We start from the raw sequence: 26,633 nt of genomic DNA, 5'->3' as shown, positions 1-26,633 counted from the left end.
AGAGTATGAAGTATTGTTTCAAGGAACAAGGCTGAAGGAAACACAGTAGAAGGAGTATGGGCAGTCATGAATGAGGTCAGTAGGGCTGCTGAAGAGATGTTAGGACGAAAGGAAAGAGCAACAAAGAAACAATGGATAACTCAAGAGATACTAGAACTGATCGAAGAACGACGAAAATACAAGAATACGAAAAATGAAAAGGGCAGAAAAGAATACAGGCAATTAAAGAATGAAGTGGATATGAAGTGCAGAGCAGATAAGGAAGAATGGCTGAAGGAGAAGTGGAAGGATACTGAAAGTTGTATGGTCCCAGCAAAGGTAGATTCTTCATACAGGAAAATCAAGCAAACCTTTGGAGAAAGGAAAACTAGGTGTATGAATATTAAGAGCTAAGATGGAAAACCACTTCTAGGGAATGAAGACAAGGCAGAAATATGGCAGGAACATATCCAACAGTTGCATTAAGGTAAGGACGTAGTTGGCATGGTTCTGCAACAAGAAGAGGCTGTTGGTGCTGATGAAATGGGTGACCAATTTTGAGCTCAGATTCCGACAGAGCTTTGAGAGACCTAAACAGGAACAAAGCACTTGGAATTGATGACATTCCCTCTGAATTACTGGCTGCTTTAGAGGAAACCAGCAAGTCTAAATTATTCCATTTAATGTGCAAGATGTATGAAACAGGAGAAGTGCCATCCGATTTTCGGCAGAATGTTGTTATACCTCTTCCCAAGAAAGCCGGTGCTGACAAGTGTGAAAACTACCACACCATTAGTTTATTACCTCACACCTGTAAAATTTTGACACGTATTGTTTACAGAAGAATGGAAAGACAAGTGGAAACTGACTTGGGAGAACATCAATATGGCTTCAGAATAAATGTAGAAACACGTGAAGCAATCCTGACTTTACGTCTGATCTTAGAGGATCGAATTAAGAAGGGCAAGCCCACATACATTTCGTTCGTAGATCTAGAAAAGGCATTTGATAATGTTCATTGGACCAAGCTATTTGAGATTCTGTAGGTGATCGGAATCAGGTACCGAGAGAGAAGAATTATCTACAATCTATATAAAAATCAGTCTGCAGTGATAAGAATCGAGGGCTATGAAAAAGAAAAAGCAATCCAGAAAGGGGTGAAGCAAGACTGCAGTTTGTCCCCCGTCCTTCTCAATGCTTATATAGAATAGGCATTAAAGGAAATCAAAGAAGAATTTGGAAAGGAAATCACAATCCAAGGAGAGGAACCAAAACCCTGAAATTTTCCGATGATATTGTTATTTTATCTGAGACTGCAGAAGATCTGGAGAAGTTTCTGAATGGTATGGACGGAGTTTTGGGTGAGGAGTTCAAGATGGGAATAAATAATTCCACAACAAAAGTAATGGAGTGCAGTCTTACGAAGTCAGGTGATGCAGGAAATATTAGATTAGGAAATGAAGTCTTAAAGGAAGTGGATGGATATTGTTACTTGGGTAGTAAAATAACTAACGATGCCAGAAGTAAGGAGGACATAAAATGCAGGCTAGCACAAGCAGGGAAGGCCTTTCTTAAGAAAAGAAATTTTCTCACTTCGAACGTTGATATAGGAATTAGAAAAAATATTTTTGAAGACTTTCGTTTGGAGTGTGGCATTGTACGGAAGCGATACATGTACGATAACTCGCTCAGAAAGAAAGGGAATAAGAGCTTTTGAAATGTAGTGTTACAGAAGAATCCTGAAGGTGAGATGGATATATCTAATCACGAATGAAGAGATACTGAATCGAATTGATGAGAGGAGATCGATTTGCCTAAATTTGACGAGAGGAAGAGATATAGTGATAGGACACATCTAAAGACACCCAGGGCGTGTGCAGTTGGTTTTCGAGGGAAGTGTAGGGGGTGTGAAAGGTAGGCATAGAACAAGGTATGAACATGACAAGCAGATTAGAGCAAATGTAGGATGTAGCAATTATGTAGGAACGAAAAGGTTAGTACAGGATAGGGAGGCATGGATAGCTGCATCAAACCAGTCTATGGACTGATGACTCAAGCAAAAACATTGAAAGTGGTGAAGTGTAAGAGAGGGCCGTGAGCCTAACGTCGCCACAAATGTAAGTCAAGAACGAATAAATAAATAAATAAATAAATAAATAAATAAATAAATAAATAAATAAATAAATAAATAAAATAAATAAATAAATAAATAAAAATAAGTGAATTAATTAATTCACTGGCGCCAGAATATCTTCTTCGGATGAAGGACATGTTGCCAGTTACTAAGTGGTAATTTCGGTGGGCGATAAGTCACATGCAAGCTATATCAGAGTCATACATCTGTCAAATTTCTCCCAGATCATGTATCATATCACTTCGATGGGCGCCTTGCCTTAAGTTTACGAGGTCTACAGAGTCTTCTGTCCCGTTATGATTACGATATCAACAGTTAAATAAAACTACAAGCTCGCTGGTTTATATTCTTTTACTTTCATAACTTTCATGGACATACCCTTACATCTCCCGATACCTTCATTCTTATATAAGGATCAAAACTCTTCCTTTTTCATGCCTTATTACTGTTAATAGGGGATGGTTATCTCGTGGCACTTCCTATTAGAAAAATAACCACATCACGACATTACAAGAATGAGTTCTCTCAGCTGTCTCTATTTCATTGAAATATACATGGTATTGCAGAGCGTTCTGTAGGCTAGCGAATACCAAGATAAACTTATTTTAGATCGGAATGTTTGTCCTTTGAAGTCAGCTTTTTGTGCTAGGGGATATTTATTTATTTATTTATTTATTTATTTATTTATTTATTTATTTATTTATTTATTTATTTATTTATTTATTTATTTATTTATTTATTTATTTATTTATTTATTTATTTATTTATTTATTTATTTATTTATTTATTTATTTATTTATTTATTTATTTATTTATTTATTTATTTATTTATTTATTTATTTATTTATTTATTTATTTATTTATTTATTTATTTATTTATTTATTTATTTATTTATTTATTTATTTATTTATTTATTTATTTATTTATTTATTTATTTATTTATTTATTTATTTATTTATTTATTTATTTATTTATTTATTTATTTATTTATTTATTTATTTATTTATTTATTTATTTATTTATTTATTTATTTATTTATTTATTTATTTATTTATTTATTTATTTATTTATTTATTTATTTATTTATTTATTTATTTATTTATTTATTTATTTATTTATTTATTTATTTATTTATTTATTTATTTATTTATTTATTTATTTATTTATTTATTTATTTATTTATTTATTTATTTATTTATTTATTTATTTATTTATTTATTTATTTATTTATTTATTTATTTATTTATTTATTTATTTATTTATTTATTTATTTATTTATTTATTTATTTATTTATTTATTTATTTATTTATTTATTTATTTATTTATTTATTTATTTATTTATTTATTTATTTATTTATTTATTTATTTATTTATTTATTTATTTATTTATTTATTTATTTATTTATTTATTTATTTATTTATTTATTTATTTATTTATTTATTTATTTATTTATTTATTTATTTATTTATTTATTTATTTATTTATTTATTTATTTATTTATTTATTTATTTATTTATTTATTTATTTATTTATTTATTTATTTATTTATTTATTTATTTATTTATTTATTTATTTATTTATTTATTTATTTATTTATTTATTTATTTATTTATTTATTTATTTATTTATTTATTTATTTATTTATTTATTTATTTATTTATTTATTTATTTATTTATTTATTTATTTATTTATTTATTTATTTATTTATTTATTTATTTATTTATTTATTTATTTATTTATTTATTTATTTATTTATTTATTTATTTATTTATTTATTTATTTATTTATTTATTTATTTATTTATTTATTTATTTATTTATTTATTTATTTATTTATTTATTTATTTATTTATTTATTTATTTATTTATTTATTTATTTATTTATTTATTTATTTATTTATTTATTTATTTATTTATTTATTTATTTATTTATTTATTTATTTATTTATTTATTTATTTATTTATTTATTTATTTATTTATTTATTTATTTATTTATTTATTTATTTATTTATTTATTTATTTATTTATTTATTTATTTATTTATTTATTTATTTATTTATTTATTTATTTATTTATTTATTTATTTATTTATTTATTTATTTATTTATTTATTTATTTATTTATTTATTTATTTATTTATTTATTTATTTATTTATTTATTTATTTATTTATTTATTTATTTATTTATTTATTTATTTATTTATTTATTTATTTATTTATTTATTTATTTATTTATTTATTTATTTATTTATTTATTTATTTATTTATTTATTACAGAAGGTGCCCGAAGTTTTTACCATCAGAATAATACATAGATTGCAGCGTCAAAGCATCGATTGTGGTGGACTTTCGAAAAATTCCCGGCGTGTTACAAACGGTTCCAGCTGCTGCAGCAGCATTTTTTGCGACGAAGTCTTTTCTGATTCAGCGGGTGTCTCGAATACTAGCTGCCTGAAATGTCCCGAGAGGAAGAAATTGACATATTTGAGATGAGGCAATACCACTCTAGTCAATATCAGGCAACGGAAAGAGCCCTAAAGCAACAGCTTTGTAAACATCCTCTGCCGCCAACAACTGACTTCAGCGAACATACATTCCTATATAGAATACGTCAGTTCTTTGTATTCTCTGGTTCTCTAGTTCTGCTACACCCTGCATATATATTCTGGTATGGCCTAGATCTTGTTACATTCTTTCATCTGTATCAGCTTCATCCTTGGCTTTGACAATATGCATGTGACTGTCTTATGATCGATGCTAGTAATATCCTTACTCACAGAACCAGTCCCTGTTATGAATAGTGTGAAGGTATCGTTCATAGGCTCAGTTGATGTGTGCATTTCAGGTTTGGCAAACGGGTGTGTTACATCTCCTTCTGACTGGTAAAGAAAGCGACAAGTAATAATATTTTATGCCCCTCTAATGAAGCCTGGACTTTCTATGACATCTAATTATGAAGGTAGGGGGGATTAAACCAGCCTTCCAGCTGAAGACTCAACATACACTATATCTAAGCACGGCCAACTAGATCTACACTGCGCTGAGCTAGCTAGAGCAACACATCAATTCGGCCGTGATAAGAAACGTTCATCAGCTCTTCATAGGTATTGCTGGGTCGCTGGAGCCACCTGACTTATCATAGGCTTTGGCCGATGGTGCAAAGCCAGCTGAGGCGTTCGATTCTAAGGATCTGGGCTCGATTCTCGCACGAGCCAGGGATTTTTCAATAACTATTTTTAAGGGAAATGTACATCATGTAGCAATCTCATATTATGTTCATGAACATTCATTTTTATTAGGGCCTAAATGTTTTCAATAACATATGATTATATTTCATTCATCATTGCCATATCGCTATCTATTATATTGCTAGTTAAGATTACTATTGTAATATTTTTATAGAATTTGTTATTTTCCATATACTTGGCTCAATGTCCAGCGTAGTGGCCTTCTGTTCAGAAGTGAGGGATTTTAACTGCATCTGGTTATTCCTCAGGCAGGGAGACTGGGGGTTTATGTTCGTCGTAACAATACATCACGCTACCCACCACCACAAAAAAGCGCTATAGTGAATACATCCTTCCACACAAGGTTGGTGTCGAAAATGGCATCCGACCGAAAATCTGGGCCAAATCCACACCAAGAAATAGGAAAAATGCCAAGAATTATGATAGGAGATTGTATTTTTTTTTTTGCTAGTTGTTTTACGTCGCACCGACACAGATAGGTCTTACGGCGACTATGGGACAGGAAAGGGCTAGGAGTGGGAAGGAAGCGGCCGTGGCCTTAATTAAGCTACAGCGTGGTGTGAAAATGGGAAACCACGGGAAACTATTTTCAGGGCTGCCGACAGTGGGGTTCGAACCTACTATCTCCCGAATACTGGATACTGGCCGCACTTAAGCGACTGCAGCTATCGAGCTCGGTGATTGTATTTATTATTATTATTATTATTATTATTATTATTATTATTATTATTATTATTATTATTATTATTATTATCTTGGTTGTATAATGTTAATTGTTACAATGTTTTAATAATACCTTCTTCTTTAAACGAAAAAATACATGTACCGTATAATAGCCTATATAGGCCTAAACTGTAGCTAGTCTACTGTTTACATATTCATTTTGCAAACATTTGTGATTTTTATCGGTTTGAGGTAAATCAAGACCACATCAGTGGCTTTTAGTTTTCGTGTCAGCTTATCTCTCTGTCTATTTGTTTGTATGTTTGCCTCTCGATATGCTTTTTGTTTGTTTGCTCCACCAACACGAAACAAACGGCTGATTATACTGTATTTCGACCAAACTTCAATTCACAGTTTATCCATGTAGGAACAGGTTTTATTATACATGTGATCTCAAAATAACTCGGTGGACTGGGGGTTTTCAGGAAGACCAAAATTGGCATTACTAAGCACTATTCATTTTCTGCAAAATCCACAGACTGTTCGTAAAACCTTTTTTTTTTCTTTCAAAGAGACGCTGTAATAAACAACCACAAGATTTAAAAACTACTGATACTATCTTGAGCTGACCTGAAACGGATAACAGTTCCCAAAAATTGCGAAAATACGAACATTTATGTTTCGTCGGTACATAACGGAGCAAATTACTGTACTCTGTGGGCTTATATTCTGCTGAGGAAGACTCCACAGAAACACGCAAAAGAAAGACGTAATATTTCACTTTGTAAACATAAAAAATAAATTTCTAGAGCGAATTTCTTAACAACTGATGCATCAATTTAATCAGAAAATGTGCTATATCATAGGATAATAATTCCATGTGCCTATTGCTAGCCTGGTGCATCCCTTGTCAGGCAGGCCTGTTAATAAGGGTGGTGGTGGTGGTGGTGGTGTGGTGGTGGTGGTGGTAATTACTATTTTAAGAGGAAGTACAGCTGGGAAACCATCCTCTATTAACACTAATTACAGGGAAAATAGAAAATGTCTGACATTCCGAAGGATGAAAGTAAAGGCAAGAGAAAGGGAAGGGTCTCGAAGGACCTCGCAAACCTAATACCGTAGGGGTCAGAAAAGAACAAGAGTTGACCAACAGAGGTCGGACAGGATAGTTGAAAGCGAGGAGACTGGTACCAGTAAGTGGAAGCAATGCCGGACATGACTGAGGGACCAGTGGTCACCAACCAACTCTTCCAAGATGAATACACTGGGTCCCATTTGAATCGCTTACCGGCAGGGGATTCCGTGGATGTATTCTACCACCGCCACCACCACCACCACCCACAGGGGACCCAATGAGGGTGAGTGGTATCTGCCATGAATGGGAAACTTCGTATTAAAATATTGTGTTTGGCGTATGAGTTACAGGAATGTTGGAGGCAGCACAAAAACCTAATTCTCGAGCCGAGTAAATTAACCATTGTAATTGAAATCCATTGACCCGCCCGGGAATCGAACATGTGACACCCTGAACCGAAGGCCTCAATGTTGATAAATTCATCCAGGGTGCCGGAGAATTTATGAGAAGAAAATTTTAAAATGACAACATTTTCGTTATTATAATTCCAACTCCCCTTAAATACAACGCAGTAAAATTCATATAAAATGCTCCTCTTAATACGCTATCCCGGTTAATACGCGCTTTTTTGCCGGGTTCCTGTACATTATTATTATTATTATTATTATTATTATTATTATTATTATTATTATTATTATTATTATTATTATTATTATTTACGTGCCTGCCTTCTCCATTAACGAAAGTTCACTGCAATTTTGGGGAAGTCAGTTTGATCTCCTGTTGTTCTCATCACTATTTCTGGTTCCATTTCTGACCAGTCTCGTGAGTTTCTCAGCCATCGGTGTCTTCTTCAATCGCGGCCTCGTCGGCCATCGATTACGCCTTGCAATATCAGTTTTAGGAGGTGGTACTTCTCGTGCCTCACAGTATGCACTAAATAGTCTTCTCCTTGTTCGAAATTGACAAGCAGGCAGGCAGATGGCGTCAAGTTAAAATATTTGCACACGGTAGCCAAGGCCAAACGATGATGATGATGATGATTATTATTATTATTATTATTATTATTATTATTATTATTATTATTATTATTATTATTACGATCTTTGAGTTCCCCAGACTCGTTGTAAAATGACAGCAACCGAGCTCGATAGCTGCAGTCGTTTAAGTGCGGCCAGTATCCAGTAATCGGGAGATTGTGGGTTCGAGCCCCACTGTCGGCAGCCCTGAAGATGGTTTTCCGTGGTTTCCCATTTTCACACCAGGCAAATGCAGGGGCTGTACCTTACTTAAGGCCACGGTCGCTTCCTTCCAATTCCTAGGCCTTTCCTATCCCATCGTTGCCTTAAGACATATCTGTGTCGGTGTGACGTAAAGCAAAAAAAAAAAAAAGAAAGAAATGATAGCACCCATTTTAATTATCAGGTTTTTTTCTAATCTACCAGCTAATGAAGAAGAACTGAGAGCTATATAACAGCAGCGACATATACATTTTAAGTGAAAGTTAAGTTTCCTGCCCAAGATGTGTGAGGTTTTAAAAATTAAACTCAGTCTCTATGATTGGGATTCCTCGGAAAATTGTAGCTTCCGTGATTATGATTACTACATCAACATTCACGAAACATCCCTAGCTTCACTTCCTTTATAAAATGACATTACGAATGGTAAAGGTGCTATAAAACCTCACTGGGCGAGACCACCACGGGCAGGGGTCAAACTCCGCGACCCTGCGATGGTGTGGGCCATTAAGCAGGTAGTGAACGTCAGTTTATCAAGTAACCGTAATTAAGAACAAGCTAGATCCTGGAGGACATCGCACCCCACACCACACAGCCTAAAAGTGCGGTGAACATTCCAGAGAGACAGATGCTATCACTCTAATGGGGAGGAAGGTCCCGTTGTGAAGACACCAGGAATGTGTGTTGACCCACTTCTCGCTCAGTGTCCGCTTACTTTAGTTACGATCAAATACAGGTGCAAAATTTTACTGTTGAACTCAATCGTTAATTATACCGAGGACATAACGAAGCAAGAAACATCTCATTAAGAAAGACAGCCATCAAATGCCTGTTTTGCTCTTTCTTTCTTTCTTTCTTTCTTTCTTTCTTTCTTTCTTTCTTTCTTAATCCTTTTACCGTCCAGGGTTGGCTTTTCCCTCGGACTCAGCGAGGGAACCCACCTCTACCGCCTTAAGTGCAGTGTCCTGGAACGTGGATATTTGGGTAGAGGGGATACAAGTGGGATGGCGGACCAATACCTTTTCCAGGTTGCCTCACCTGCTATGCTGAACAGGGGCCTTGTCAGGGGATAGGAATATTGGAAAGGATTGGCAAGGAACGGGGAAAGGAAGCGACCGTGGACTAAGTTAGGCACAATCCCGGCATTTGCCTGGGAAATCACGGAAAACCACTTCGAGGATGGCTGAAGAGGATATCGAACACCCTTCTACTCAGTTGACCTCCCGAGGCTGAGTGGATCCCGTTCCAGCCTTCGTACCACTTTTCAAATTTCGTGGCAGAGCCTGGAATCGATCCGGGCATCCAGGAGTGGCAGCTAACCACTACACCACAGAGGCGTATTTTGTTCTAGCTTCTTGTAAGTAGTAAGAAGCCGCTATCCATCCAGATATTCCAATCGTTCTTCGACACCTCAAGCGGTCTTACTCGAGCCAATTTATCAGAGCAATCTCAACAATGAAATGTCATCATAGCAGTTTCCCTCAGCACCTCCGTAAGATCCAAGTACTGCGATCTCTGTTCTGTTCTTGTTCCTCTGATGCAGTTGCATAGCTCACTCACATATTCCACACTACTCAGCTCTTTCTACTTGTCTACGAGACAAATTATTGTCACTGAGATACCAATTACCGCCTATTCTTACATCAGTTCTCCACAAAAATGACCAGCATGCTTACTTCGAATTGTATACATTTCTCTTTGATAGTGGATGGTGGATTTAAAACCTTCAACTTGGTATCGACCTTACCCTACCACAACTTTTCCACTCGCATCTCCTTTTTCCCCATGGCCTACGCAAACATACCATTGAAAGCCACAAAGGGCCTTATGATGAGAACATGAAGCCATCTCTTCTGCACCTCAATAATAACAAGTGAAACAAATAAGTCACTTACATAATTCACTGGCTGAGTGGTTTTCGTCCAGAATACAAAAAATTAGCAGTAGGGGTATAATACTGGTCTCCAGCCGTATGTGCTTGCACTTAGGGTGTGTGTAACTGTTTATACAAACGGGTCTTTGGTTGAATGGCCAGCGTAGTCACTTTCGGTTCGGAGGGCTCTGGGTTCAATTCCCGTCCAGGTCGGAGATGTTAACCTTAAATAGTTATTTCTCCTTCTCAGTATTCCTGTAATTCACACACAACACTATCCACCAACAAGAAACACGTACTTTTCATACACGGCAGAGGCTTCCTATCCTCGTTGGAGGGTCTGTCTTACAAGGGCTGCACAAGGCAAGTCGAACATGTCCTCGGACACTCGCGGCACTAAAAGCACTAAAAGCCAAACCAACTGGAAGATCAGTGTGTTCAAAAGTATTCCAACATTGTCAAGGAATTCAAATTTGAAACGGATGGTGACTGAGTACCACGTAGAGAATGGGACCATGGATGAAGGAGAAATTAGTTATAACTTTCTACCCTTCCCATTTATGTTACCTACAATTTTTTGCTTTACATCGCACTGACACAGACAGGTCATATGGCGACGATTGGGTAGGAAAGGGCTAGGAGTGGGAAGGAAGCAGTCGTGGTCTTAATTAAGGTACAGCCCCAGCATTTGCCTGGTGTAAAAATGGGAAACCACGGAGAAATCATCTTCAGGGATGCCAACAGTGGGGTTCGAACCCACTATCTCCAGGATGCAAGCTCACACCTGCGCGCCCCTAACCGCACGGACAACTTTCACGGTATTTATGTTATCTGGACCACACTCCTTTCAGAGTCTTTCAAACGATTCTTGAATTCTCGATCAACAGGACCTGAAGGTACAACGCTAGCCTGGAGTGTGCCTAGGATTGTTCATGTGAAGCCTATCGAGTCTCCCAGATTTAACGGTCACTGAAAACAACACGGTGGTCGGACTGAGTGGCTCAGAGGGTAGAGCGCTGGCTGGCTTTCTGAGCTCAAGTTGGCGGATTTGATCCCTGCTCAGTCCGGTGGTATTTGAAGGTGCTCAAATATGCAATTTTCTTGTTAGTAGGTTTGTAGGTTTATCAGCACGTAAAATGACCTCCTGCAGAACAAAATTTCGTCACCTTGGTGTCACAAAACATCGTAAAAATAGTTAGTGGGTCGTAAAACAATAACAATAACTCCTAGGGGGCGTTCAATAAGTGTGGACAATAGTGAGAATAAGCAATACCTAAAACTGTAATCTTATTGTTATATTTTTCGTTCTGATAACAACTCTGCGTCCTAAGCAGCTATGATGTAATTGTTCTTCTTTTCCTAGCGCTTTTTACCACACTTGTGGGGTCGCGGGTGCGAACTCAGTCGCACATGTGAATTTGACCCTGTTTACGGCTGGATGCCCTTCCTGACGCCAACCCTATATGGAGGGATATAATCACTATTGCGTGTTTTTGTGGCGGTTGGTATTGTGGTATGTTGTCTGAATATGAAGAGGGGAGTGTTGGTACGGACACAAATGCCCAGTCCCCGAGCTAGAAGGATTAATTAGAAGCGATTAAAATCCCCGACCCGGCCGGGAATCGAACCCTCTGAACCGCTGACCATGATGCCATTGTACCTCGTTATAAATCAAGAGAAGGCCTTACACGGTTTTAGAGGATACCGTACGTAGTTTTGCAAGTGCCTCAAATCGTGACAAGTGGTGCAAGTAATTCCTCGGTGGTAGAATGTAATTGGACAATCACGAAAAAGAATCATAAAAAGAAAAACAATACACACTTCAATTTCTTTACCTCTAGTTTCATTCCCGTTTGTCTTCCTCACGTCGAAGGTGTTACACAGGGTACTACGGTTGCCCACTCTTTCTCGTCTCAGTTAATATTTAAATGACTTCCCCATTCAGCAGCAATATTTTTTCAAAATCAGCTTTGGCTGCTCAGCCCGAAGGCCTGCAGATTGCGAGGTGTCGTGTGGTCAGCACGACGAATCCTCTCGGCCGTTATTCTCGGCTTTGTAGACCGGGGCTGCTATCTCACCGTCAGATAGCTCCTCAATTCTAATCACGTAGGCTGAGTGGACCTTGAACCAGCCCTCAGGTCTAGGTAAAAATCCCTGGCCTGGCCGAGCATCGAACCCGGGGCTTCCGGGTAAGAGGCAGGCGCGCTACTCCCTACACCACGGGGCCGGCTATACATACATAGGCTATTTCATTATAGACTGGTCTGTAAGCGTTTGTGAATTTACTAAACGTCTCGTTTAGTTCCATACCTCTTCTCTCTCAATCAGTAGAAATGGAGTCTTGGTACAGTACTTCTCTTACCTTCCACGATCGTGTTCATTACTCTCCTAGGTAACCTAACACCGGGCGAGTTCGCCGTGCGGTTAGGAGCGCGTAGCTGTGAGCTTGAATCCGGGAGATAGTGGGTTCGAATCCCACTGTCGGCAGCCCTGAAGATGGTTTTACGTCGTTTCCCATTCTCACACCAGGAAAATGCTGGGACTGTACCTTAATTAAGGCCACGGCCACTTCCTTCCCATTTCTAGGCCTCTCCTATCCCCTCGTCGCCATAAGACCTATCTGTGTCGGTGCGACGTCAAGAAAAATAGCAAAAAAATGGTATATCGGTAACCTCCTCCATTCGCCTCACGTGACGCCACCACCGAAGCCGATTTATGAGTACAGCTTCATCCATCGAGTTCATTCCAAACTCAGCCTTTATTTTCTCATTCGGAATACCCTCTTGCCATTGTTCCCACCCGTTTGTACCAGATATCACTCTCGCTACTTCCATGCCGGTTACTTCTAACTTACAAATAAGATATCCTGGTTCCACCCAGATTTCATTACGTAAAACAAAGTTGGTTTCAAAACAGACCAGTGTAATGTTTTTTTCGTCTGGGAGCTGACTTCTTTCTTACAGGATGCCGTTGATCGCAACTGAAGTTTACTGCATTAGTTTTGCTGCACCTTGGTTCACACACCTGGAAGAATAAAACAAAGACAAAGACACCTCCGTACAGGCCATGAAGGCCCTTGGAGGAGTGGAAGGTAAAGGCTTCCACCATTGTTAACCGCGGCACGTGATGGGGTAGAGTGGTTAGCTCTACGCCCGACCGCCTTTGCCCCCAGGAATTAACCTGGTACTCATTTTTGGTGTAGGCTGAGTGAACCTCAGGGCCATATGCACCTCCGGAAGTGGAAATATCGTTTCTTAAATTTTACGACTTCCTGACGGGGATTCGAACCCACGTCCTTCCGGGCGAACACCTGGAAGAATATACAACATAAATACTTAAAATGATCTACTGTACCTGTTACAGTTTTGTATTCCCAACCCCTCTTAATGTCAGAAAACGTCTAGAAACGAAAAGCCTTCAAAACTGTACGTTATCAGGATAATAATTTTGTACGGCTATTGCTAGCCTGTCCAGCGCTTGTAAAGTGGATATTCTGATGAGGGAGGATGGCGTCTGTTGTTTACGGGAAACTGTGTGATATTGTGGTGAAGGATAGCATTGTTTGTGTTGTGTGAACTGCAAGCATGTTGGGAACAGCATAATCACCCAGTCCAAGTAAATTAACCGTTTACGATTAAAATATCTTGAACCGGCTGGGACCCACTTCCGGGACTCCGAGGACCAAAGGTCAATACCTGAACACTCAGTCATGGGGCTGGACGATTATCAAGATGTAAGACTTTCTATAATCTTTTTACAATTTATTTTGCGTCGCACCGACGCAGATAGGTCTTATGGCAACAATGGGGTAGGAAAGGGCTAGGAGTGTGAAGGAAACGGCCTTAATTATTATCGCCTACCAAGACTACTTTTACCCAGGAAGATGTTCCAATTTTATACTGTATCACCTATTTTCATAACGCTAACCATAACTTAATGAACCGAGTGAGTTGGCTGTGCGGTTGGGGCGTGCTTTTATTCGGGAGATACTGGGTTCGAACCACACTGTTGGCAGCCCTGAATATGTTTCTCCGTGGTTTCCCATTTCAACAGCAGAAAAATGCTGGGGCTGTACCTTAACTGAGGCCACTACCACTTCCTTCCCACTCCTAGGCCCTTTCATATCACTTCGTCGCTAAAAATCCTTGGTGCGTAAAGCAAATTGGAAAAAGGATGCTTAATGACCTCGGTTATAGCACTAGAGTAGCGCAAGTAATTTGCAGCTCATTTGAATAGCAGGTTATTCACCTTTCTCTATGACAATATTGACATTTGATCCCTCTCCATGTGTCGCCTCACTACTGCCTACCTGGGCAATACTCATTCCAAGTCATCTGGCCAGTTAACATTCCATAGCAGCATTGTCACTGAGAATGACCTCTTCTTGCCTTATATTTTTCCAGTTTTCAAGATTTCAACTAAGATTTTTAATGACCGTTTGGAAAATAAGCACTAACACTAATGTACGAGTTAAGAGTTACTGGTTTTTAATCTCAGCTGTGAAAATTATCGATATTTTTATTTTACAATTGGCTTTATGTCGCACCGACACAGATAGGTCTAAACGATGGGAGAGGAGAGGGCTAGGAGTGGAAAGGAATCGGCCGTGTTAAGGTACAGCCCCAGCATTTTCCTGGTGTGCAAATTGGAAATCACAGAAAACCATCCTTAGGGCTGTCGACAGTGGCGTTCGAGCCCACTCTCTCCCGAATGCAATATCATCAATCTCTTCTAATAATTTGATTTACGTCGCACCGACAGAGATAGGTCGTTTAGCAACGATGAGGTAGGAAAGGCCTAGGAATAGGAAAGAAGCGGCCGTGGCCTTAATCAAGGTACCTGGTGTGAAACCACGGAAAACCATCTTCAGCGTTACCAACGGTGGAGTTCGAACCCACTGTCTCCCGGATGCAAGCTCACAGCTGGGCGTCCCCAACCGCACGGCCAAATCGGCTGGTAATACCATCAACATTGTACAGTTTCGGAAGTACAGTCATATCATGTAATTTCGTTTTAAAATGTACATTTTAGAAGGCATTTCTCCACCAATTCTACATCCCGAGAGCTGATTAGATCCCCGACAGCTATACCATCAGCTCTTACAAATATCGTAGACGTCTCACTGAAAAGGTGTCCTAGGGAACTGAGGAGTTGTTACTTCCCCCACTGAACCAGAAAGTACTATTACAAATCAGTTTGCCAAGCTCACTGAATAGCGTATTACCTACCGACCCCATAATCAACACTTTCACACCACTTATGACAGGACTAGCTGCGTAAGAAATAGTGTTTACTATCATTGTTCATACGTAGGGCTTGGAAGTTGAAGACCTCTAAATTGCCTAAAAAGACCTCAAATATCCACAAAAAGGGCCTAAAACCGGAAAAAGTGTAACAAAACTAAAATTTTTAATGAATTATCACACTTTTACATTTAATTTAAAAAATTCTGGTGGTATGCAACATTGCAAAAATGTATGAGTGAAATATTTGTTATTTCAGATATCATATATACATTAGCTTTAAAAAAAGCAAAGCAAAGTCATCTTCGTACAGGCCATGAAGGCCCTTGGAGGGGTGTAAGGTAATGGCTTTCGCCATCCCTAACCTTTGCACTTGATGGGTTAGAGTGGTTAGCTCTACGCCCGGCCGCCTTTGCCCCCAGAAATTAACCTGGTACTCATTTTTGGTGTAGGCTGAATGAAACTCAGGGCCATTTGCACCTCCGAAAGTGGAAATCTCGTTTCTTAAATTGTACGACTTCCTGACGGGGAATCGAACGCACGTCCTTCCGGGTGAACCGAGAACGCCTTTACCGCCTCGGCCAGGCAGCCCCTATATCTTAGCTAAACATAATTTAAAAAAGGAACTCCATGTTTGTTAAAAAAATGACTTGCAGGATTTAGAATATGTATGTTGGGTATTCAGCGCAAAGGCTGGCTTGATCCTCCACAGCTCCACCAACAGCTGTCACAGATAGCCTAGGTGTCACTGAAGAGGCATGAAATACTTCTTTGCACCTAGAATAAATTCAGCGAACACCCCAATGGACATTGCGAAGAAAGAAATTGCAATTAGTATAACTGGAATGATATTTGCCTTAACCACTCTAGGGTTACAGAAATTAAACTTCGGAAACCTTACCTCAGTTGGCTTCTCAATATATCACAATAGTCATCTCCAAGTTCTTACCTATAAAAGGATCGTCGGTTTTCAGACGGCACGTTGCGAAACAAGCAGAAACTCTCTCCACATCGAGGGACGATAAAGAAAGTGAGATCTTCCTCTTCAAAAACACTCACATATTTTTTTTCCTTTCAATATTTCACTTATCTTGCTCATAATTTGATACATCTGGTTTATTTCAAGCACTAGTCTCATTTTCTTCTTCTTCTTCTTCTTCTTCTTCTTCTTCTTCTTCTACATATGTTTACCCTCCAGGGTCGGATTTCCCTCAGGCTCAGTGAAATATCCCACATCTACCCCCTCAAGGGCAGTCTCCCGGAGCTTCAGACTCTGGATCGGGGATACAGCTGGGGAGGATAACCAGTACCTCGCCCAGGTCGCCTCACCTGCTATGCTAAACAGGGGCCTTGTGTGGGATGGGAAGATTGGAAGTGATAGACAAGGAAGAGCGAAGGAAGCGGCCGTGGCCTTAAGTTAGGTACCATCCCGGTATTTGCCTGGAGGAGAAGTGGGAAACCACGGAAAACCGTTTCGAGAATGGCTGAGGTAGGAATCGAACCCCCTCTACTCATTTGACCTCCCGAGGCTGAGTGGACCCCGTTCCAGCCCTCGTACCACTTTTCAAATTTCGTGGCAGAGCCAGGAATCAAACTCGGGCCTCATTTTCATTTTTCATTCTCATTTTTCATTTCATTTCATTTTCTCTCTTTTCACATATGGTCCAAATATATGTATTTACCAGAGCAAAGATGTTTAAGACGTAATGGATGAACTAATGATTGGAATTGAGAATGGGCAGTAGAAATGTAGTCGAAAGAAGGTCAAGTCGCGAAAAACCGTTAAGATCTTTAAAAAAGACTAAAAAAGGACCAATAATCCAGAAAACGCCGAAAAAAGGCAAAAAGGACAAATAAAACTCACCATTTTATGTCCTCCAATGACCCAGAATAAACATATATTATGTTGGGCCTCATCTTCGGACACACGAGGAAAAAAAATGTTTTTTCCTCAACTTCCGAGCCCTATTCATACGGCAGTTAAAAGACATTAACAGAATAAAATTAAATAAGCATTTACCACTGTACGTAGGCCTACTTCACAAATATTTTCGTTTTACGAACATGTTACTTTATTTTTTAATCTAACCAAATGCAAGTTTTTATTTCTCCCACTGAACTCAATAGCTGCAATCGCTTAAGTGCGGCCAGTATCCAGTATTCGGGAGATAGTGGGTTCGAACCCCACTGTCGGCAGCCCTGAAGATGGTTTTCCGTGGTTTCCCATTTTCACACCAGGAAAATGCTGGGGCTGTACCTTAACTATGGCCACGGCCGCTTCCTTCCTATTCCTAGGCCTTTCCTATCCCATCGTCGCTATTAGACCTATCTGTGTCGGTGCGACGTAAAACAAATAGCAAAAAAAATTATTTCTCCCATGAAGGGGAAGACTGGCTACCTAAAAGGTAACGCCCTTTCTCTGGCCAGGGAGATTTGGTATGGTGAAGGAGATATGTGGTGAGGGTGAGGGGGTTGGCAGCCGCAGCTATACCGGTAACTGTCCCGGTATTCAACTTAGTGCATCTTTCATTCCAGCAACACTCTCCAGTATGGTTACCTTTCATCTGTCAGTCATTAACTCATTAATCATTGCTCCAGAGGAGTGCGACAGGCTTCGGCAGCCGGCACAATTTCTATCCTCGCCGCAAAATGGAGGCTTCAGTCATTCCATTCCCGACCCAGTCGAATGACTGTAAACAGGCTGTGGATTGTCATTGTCAATGGGCTCTACTCTAAATAGGACTAACAGTTCAGGCTGTGGAAGTGTGCGGCCGCATTTTTTTCGATTTGCTCCACTTATTAAAATAAGTTACTACCTACTGCCCACAGAACCTAGCATAATTATATTTATAGCCTAAAATAATTTGGCAGAAGTAAACAATCTAATGGTGAAATAATTACTTAAATGTATTTAGTGATTACAAAGACTAACCCAACAAACAAACTGACTTACAATCTCTCTCTTTAAAATATTAGTATAAATTAGAATTATATTATAATATTTGCCAAATCTTAGAACGATGAAAGGACAGGACTTCAAACACCAATCAAAATACAATGTAACATGTGCAAAATCTTCTATTAAATAAAATCACCTTACTGAACAAAGTACAGCTGTTTACTGAAACATTATTCTCAACATCAGTTTGAAAACTCATATTTTTTATCCAAAATCGCGTTCAATCGAATGCTCTATGAGACTTTTAATATTGTAGTACACAGTTTTCACCATTGTCTTACTGATCATCAAGTCTGTAAGACTTAGTGTGTTTTATAGGTGCACTTAGGTTCCAGTTTAGGTCCTCTTTATTTCACACTATTTATTAATGACTTGCCAAAGGTCATCTGGAACTCAAAATGTGTGATGTATGCCGATGGTGTTAAATTGTACAGAATTGTCACCACTCATGAGTATTCTTTAAAATTACAGACTGACATCAATTGTATATATATGTATATGTGGAGGAGGAACAACAACATGCATTTTAATATAAATCAGTAACCGTTTCAAGGAGTAAATCTACAGTACCATTTGAATATAAAATTAATATTGTTTTAGCAAAGTCACAATTCTAAATTCAAGACAAACGTCTTATTGCACCCACTCTAAAACTGAGCTACAAATATTCTCCAGTAGTTAGAATGTGTCATCTTTTCAGCAAAATTTCTGCATGTATTCAGAGAATTGAATTTAAAATGACCCCTCGAGACTTCATGCATCATGTGGAAACTGCAGTTTCACATAGGTAACATCCTCTGAGATAAAGTAAAATATTGTATCATTATTTAGTAGTTAGTTAGCGTAGATTAAAAAAAGGGTGTGACACGATTTTGTTAAAATATTATGCTAGAAAAATTGTCTTTCTGTATCATGAGATATAATAAATATGCTGGTGTAGACAAAAACCGTACTAAATTTGTTGTATTATTTATCATGTTTGCTTTTCTTTCTCTTAATTTTTCATTTTTATAAATACTACTTTCTTGTTATCTATTCTCAAATTCTGTTCTTTATCATGTATATTATGTTGTATAAAATCCACCTGTAAATAGAGTATGTCTCTTTTGGTGATATAATATATTTAAATAATAAATAAATAAAATAAAAAATTCTCTGAAGGTTAGAAGTGAAGCCGTGGATGCCTCCTTGTGACTTTTCCTCAATAATTTTCTGTGTCAGAAATAAGAGAATGTCTGAAGGAGAGAAATGAACAGCGGACAAAGTTGGATAAGTCTCGTACAAGAGAGCTGCGACGGGAAACACTTACTCCATTTCCACAGTGCGTTATGTCTTCTCCTGATTGGTATGGTGATGAGAAGACAGAAGAAGACATCCGTTAGTTGTGACATCATTTACCTGAAGTGTTAAGTTACTGCTGCACAGTAGGACGGAAATAGATTTAATTTTGTGAATGGTGAAATGCGTTGTCCTACTTAGGGCAGCAGACTATATATAAATCATCGTAACATTCAGAACAGTTCACTTGTTTTCTTAGGACTGCTGTTGCTATCACATCCATCGCAGGTCTGTAATCATCATATTATAATCACTGTTATCCTTCGCAGTATTTTAAGTTTCTTGTTAACAAAATAGGAGTATGATAAAGGAGCGAATATTTTAAAAGAAAAATGTATCACAGAAATTTTAAAGTGATTCAAAAGTTTGCGCAGAATTTAAACTACCCCATAGAATAGTAGAAATACAACAGATTTCGGGTAGTATCGTCTATCATCTTTAACACTCTTTGTACACACAGAGAGAAGTTAGGCATTAGTGTTTACGAAATCTGCAGTCTTCATAAAGTATTCTCATAGAGCATTCCACTGAACGTGATTTTTTATAAAATGCGTATTTTCTTAACTGGTGTTGAGAATAATGTTTCATTAAACATTGTTCGATAAGGGTAGTTTTATTACTAGTCGTTGATGGAACAATCAGATAGCATTAACAGAGTTATCTAACTCCACAGCTACTCTCCGCCAATATTTGCTGTTTTACTCGGGACGCGGCAGTAATCGCATCTGTCGGAGATGATTGACAGCTGAAGAGACAAATCACATCACCACAATAAATAAAAGCCAAACCCCATAGCACTACAGCCCTTGAAGGGCTTTGGCCTACCAAGCGGCCGCTGCTCAGCCCGAAGGCCTGCAGATTCCGGGGTGTCGTGTGGTGAGCACGACGAATCCTCTCGGCCATTATTCTTGGCTTTCTAGACCGGGACATCACAACAATGGTCAAGGTAATTTTATTGTTGATCACTTTTATGAGCTTTCGATATCGTAGGCCTTTCACATTTAGCTTTCTTCCGACTCTGTGATATTAGGGCATCTAATTTAAAGGGAGTCTTTCCTTCTCTCATGACTCCCTCTTATCTTTATCTTCAAGCGATCATTCCTTTCTCATCTTTTATAATCATCTTCTTTGTCGATATAGATCGATCATCACTCTGTTTTACACCTTAAGACAGTAATGACAAAAGCTATCGCCAGTTAACACGATGAAACAATATTTCCATGTTGACAATGCTCGGCGATGATTGGACTAAGCGACGAAAGTCTAAATTGGTGAATTATATTATCATAGTCGGTATGGTGAAACTGTATAAGATATAAAAGATACATAACTTTTGTTATGTAATACTTTTCGATAGGTAGTTAAAAAATTAAATTTTTAGGCGCCGTCCCCAAACTACCATATCATCCAGCGTGAATAAAATGATTTGTAGCCTAAACTGTATCTCTGTTGTCATACCCAGTACGGTAAAAATGTATAAGACATAAAATATCATAAATTTAATTCTATATAACTTTAGTTATGTAGCATTTATCGATAATTCCACTAATAACATAAATATTGGAGAACTAAATTTTATGGCTTCCCCTAAACTACCATTTTACTCAAAGTGAATACAATTATTTATGACCTAGATTGCAGTGCCTCATTTCCCGTCTTTACATACCAATTTTCATTAAATTCTCTTCAGCTATTTTCTCGTAATGCGCATACATATATACAGACAGACAGACAGACAGACAGACAGACAGACAGACAGACAGACAGACAGACAGACAGACAGACAGACAGACAGACAGACAGACAGACAGACAGACAGAGTTAAAGGAAAATAAGAAAGTACATTTCTTTGTTGCTGTGAACACAACCGATACAGAAATACAATTAATATTAAATTCTGAGAAATGTACAGACAAAACTCTTATATACTGTATATAGATAAATAATATATTTACCGGGCGAGTTGGCCGTATGGTTAGGGGCGCGCGGTTATGAGCTTGCATCCGGAAGATAGTGGGTTCGAATCCCACTATCGGCAGCCCTGAAAATGGATTTCCGTGATTTCCCATTTTCACAGCAGGCAAATACTGGGGCTGTACCTTAATTAAGGCCACGGCCGCTTCTTTCCAACTCCTAGGCCTTTTCTACTCCATCGTCGCCATAAGACCTATCTGTGTCGGTGCGACGTAAAGCCACTAGCAAAAGAAAGAATATATTTAATATTTATTCACAATACCGGAAGATTTTGCACATGTTACAATGTTTTATGACTGGTGCATGAGATCCTTGAAATCTGCACCATATACAATACGGACATCACAGGGTTTTGACCTATTCTATGCGTTCCTGTACTTTTCTATGGGATAGTTCAGTATTTGCACTACCTTTTGAATCACCCGATATAGATACTCTAGAAACTGTAGTGACACCATATCATTTAAAAGTGATCTATTGTAAAACTAAGAATATTCAAACATTTCTTTGTTACCTGTTTAACGCCACACTAACTTCTGAAGGTCTTTAACGACGGTAGAAAGTGAGAAGGCTAGGACTGGAAAGATAGGAGCCATGGCCTTAATTTGCATACAGTCCCATAATTTACCTGGCGTGAAAATTGGAAATCACGAAAAGCAATTTTGAGGGCTGCCAACTGTGGAACTTCAACCCACCGTCTCCTTAATGCAAATTTAATATTTAAGCAGCAGAATAAGGAAATAAATTAATGTTGGTTTAACTACATTCAGATGAAACTTTCTCGGATACTATGGACTATAATAATAACAACAACAACAACAACAACAATAATAATAATAATAATAATAATAATAATAATAATAATAATAATAATTTTGTGTTGTTGCTAGCCTGGTGCAGCCCATATAAGGCGGACCCGCCGATGTGGTTGGGCGTTGTCTGCCGTGTATACAGCACTGTGTGTGTGTGTGTGTGTGTGTGTGTGTGTGTGTGTGTGTGTGTGTGTGTTTGACTTGTTGAAATACTGGGGGCAGTCCCCGAACCTAGAGAATCACCAACCGTTTAAGATTAAAATCGACCGGAAATTGAACCCGGGGCCCGGCACAGACCGAAGGCTAAAATACTCCCCGCTCCGCTAAGGAGCCAGACTTTCGTTAAGTGAATAACATTGTGTAAACTAGAAAAGCATGTTCACATTCATTTGTAAAATAGAAGCGATCAACAGTATTCTGTAAGAAGGAAGTCAGCTCCCGGACAAAACTATCTTTACATCGGTCTGTTTCCAGACCAATTTTATTTTAAGGAAGTGAAGGCTGTGTGGACTCAGGATATCGTATTCTTAAGTTAGACGTAACAGACATGAAAGTAGCGAGAATGATTGCGGGTACAAACCGGTGGGAACGATGGCAGGAGAGTACTCGGAATGAGCAGAGAAAGGCTAAGTTAGGAATGAACTCGGTGGATGAATCTGTACGCATAAACCAGCTTCGGTGGGGTGGGGTCACGTGAGGCGAATGGTGGAGGATATGTTACCTGGGAGAATAATGGACTCTGTTATGGAGGGTAAGAGAAGTACAGGGAGACCAAAACGACGACGGTTAGACTCAGTTTGTAACTATTTTAAGAGGTGTAGATCTAAACGAGGCCAGAGAACTAGTTACAAATAGAGGATTGTGGCGATAGTAACTTCACAGAAGCATGCAGACTGAACGCTGAAAGGCATAAGAGTCTATAATGATGTATGTATGTATGTATGTATGTATGTATGTATGTATGTATGTATGTATGTATGTATGTATGTATGTATGTAGGTATAGATCTATGATTATCTATATTGTGTCTATTGGCAAGCCTGTCTTCTGTCTTAGATTTTTGTTTTGTTTACAATTTACGATTTGCTTTACGTCGCACCCATACAGATAGGTCTTACGACGACGGTGAGATAGGAAAGGGCTAGGGGTGGGAAGGAAGCGACCGTGCCCTTGATTAAGGTACAGCTCCAGCATTTGCCTGGTGTCAAAATGGGAAACCACAAATAACCATATTCGGGGCTGTTGACAGTGGGGTTCGAACCCAAGCTGAGAGCTACGTGACCCAAACCGCGCATGTCATAGGTCAATACATAATTTTATATTAAGGTGAATTACTATAACATGAATCTATTTAACTGTGTTTTTATTATTATACGTTTAAGCTCTTGAATAATATTAATCTTAATCTACGTCAGATAGTGCACCTATTACAATAAAACTTACTTTTTCCGAACTTTTTCACTTGTCTCATAGCTAACAAAATATATTTTCACAAGCCCGACTAAGCTGGCTGCGTGGTTGAGGTCACGTAGCTGTGAGTTTCCATTCGGAAGATGATGGGTTCGAACCCCACTGATGGCAGTCCTGACGATGATTTCCCGTGGTTACCCGTTTTCACACCAGGCAAATGCTAGTCCACGGACGCGTCTTTCCCAGTGTTAACCCTGTCCAATCCCATTGTCATCATACGACCTGCCTGAGTATGTGTGACACTAAACCAATAGCAAAAAAGAGGTCATTTTAAAACTTACTGATGCACGAAAACGAGCATGTATATCATTTGTTTAAAGAAAATAAACTGAAGTTAAATTCGCGAGCGAAGCGCTAACGATTGTATTACGTGTTTAATATACGATTGCATTCAGCCATGTCAGGAACCACCACTCATTTACACTCTGTCATCAAGTACAAAGTCCGGCTCCATGGCTGAATAGTTAGCGTCACGGGTTCGATCCCGGCAGGGTTGGGAATTTTAACCATAATGGGTTAATTTCGCTGGCACGGGGGCTGGAGGTGTCGTCTTCATCACCATTGCATCCTCATCACGATGCGCAGGTCGCCTACGGGAGTCAAATCAAAGGAAGTGCATCTGGCGAGCCGAACTTGTCCTCGGACACTCCCGGCACTAAAAGCCATACGCCATTTCATCAGGTACAGTAGCACGCTAAATCTATGAATTGTCAGTTAGTCTGTCGGTTAGTCCTTGCTGATACAGTGGTTTCTTACGCTCTAAATCTCAATGGACTTATATTTATTGTATTGTTCCCTTGTCCAGGTTTATGTAATTTGCTTTTGTGTTTGTAAACGGTCTCAAATTCTTCTCTAAAATTCATCTTGTCCTGTCGGTAATGTGAGACTCGTGTGACGACTGTACTCGGTCCACTGATGAGCCTCCTGCTCGCCCCGGTGTTCCTTATCCACTGCAATAAACAACCACTAGCGCCGCCTTGTCCAAGTGCAATCATAATCTTGGACCACATCTTTTTGTTTAAATTATTCCTTGAGACTGATATGCTACTACTGGTTGTAAAATTCTACCTCTTTACGCAGGTGATACATTACAACTATAGGCCTATTTTCGAGAGTTGGAGTTTGACATTGACGCTGGTGTTGCGAAAAATGACGTGTTGTCATGGTAACGTGGGCAACGTTGACAGTGTATGGCCATAAACCGAGTGTTTATTTGTTATTGTCACTTGCTGCCCTTTCCCCGCAGATTTTGTTTTGTGCCCGATTTATGTTACATTGTTTTCATTGTGTGTGCGTACAGTATTTGTATTGTCAGAGTATGTTTATTTTATTCCGCGTGTGCAATTATCCTTCTTTACCATTCATAATTAGCTTAATATTAATGTTCATAGTCAATGAAGGTAACTTTTAGGTTAGGTAAGATAGGATAGGATCGTGAGTGTTTTCACGTATGGATTTAGTGTGAGTACTTTTAGGTTAGGTTAGATTAAGATAGGATAGGATCGTGTGTGGTTTCACCTGTGGATTTAGTGTGAATACTTTTAGATTCGTTTAAGATAGGATAGGATCGTGTGTGGTTTCACCTGTTGATTTAGTGTGAATACTTTTAGATTCGTTTAAGATAGGATAGGATCGTTTGTGTTTTCACCAGTGGATTTAGTGTGAATACTTTTAGGTAGATTGGTTTAAGATAAGATAGGATCGTTTGTGTTTTCACCTGTGGATTTAGTGTGAATACTTTTAGGTTAGGTTAGTTCAGGATTGGATAGGATCGTGTGTGTTTTCACCTGTGGATTTGGTGTGAAAACTTTTAGGTTAGGTTAGTTTAGGATTGGATAGGATCGTGTGTGTTTTCACCTGTGGATTTGGTGTGAAAACTTTTAGGTTAGGTTAGTTTAGGATTGGATAGGATCGTGTGTGTTTTCACCTGTGGATTTGGTGTGAATACTTTTAGGTTAGGTTAGTTTAGGATTGGATAGGATCGTGTGTGTTTTCACCTGTGGATTTGGTGTGAAAACTTTTAGGTTAGGTTAGTTTAAGATAGGATAGGATCGTGTGTGTTTTCACCTGTGGATTTGGTGTGAATACTTTTAGGTTAGGTTAGATTAATATAGGATAGGATAGTGTGTGTTTTCACCTGTGGATTTGGTGTGAATAGTATATTATTGAAAAATATATGGCATTTATAGAGAATGAATCATGACTTTCAAAACAACGAGAGTCCGAGAGAGGGCCGTGGCACTGTCTTTTCTTGGCAACATTGCTTGATGGTTTCTTTTCTCTAGTTCAGGGTTTTGCCACCCAAATGTCAAACTCAAACTCCGGAAGAAAGGAGTATATACAGATTTATCTTCAAAGCGTGTTTTTTTACCATATTTATTAAAGTGTTTAAAATATTCGTTCCAAAAGTACAAGTAGAACATTTGCGAAAGGCTGTTGACCGAGCGAGTTGGCCGTGCGGTTAGGTTTGTGTAGCTGTGGGCTTGCATTCGGGAGATAGTGAGTTCGAGTTCCATCGTTGGCAGCCCTGATGATGGTTTTCCATTTTCACGCCAGGCAAATACTGAGGCTATACCTGACCACGGACGCTACCTTTCCAATCCTACTCCATTCCCATACTTCG

The 26,633-nt window shown here is 38.4% G+C and overlaps 1 long non-coding RNA gene across 1 annotated transcript in view; it reads left to right on the top strand.

Moving 5' to 3' along the window:
* The first annotated feature begins 935 nt into the window (after positions 1-935).
* LOC137496941 (uncharacterized) overlaps positions 936-26,633 on the top strand; it is a 179,830-nt gene continuing 154,132 nt past the window's right edge. The window contains exon 1 of the long non-coding RNA XR_011017535.1: positions 936-1,025. This is a non-coding gene — a long non-coding RNA (uncharacterized lncRNA). The remainder of the gene's footprint in view (positions 1,026-26,633) is intronic.

The sequence above is a fragment of the Anabrus simplex genome, chromosome 1 (genome assembly GCF_040414725.1).
Source record: "Anabrus simplex isolate iqAnaSimp1 chromosome 1, ASM4041472v1, whole genome shotgun sequence".
In the NCBI taxonomy this organism is placed as follows: Eukaryota; Metazoa; Arthropoda; class Insecta; order Orthoptera; family Tettigoniidae; genus Anabrus; species Anabrus simplex.
Note: the sequence above shows the minus strand (reverse complement) of the source record. Positions and strands in the feature narration are given on the sequence as shown.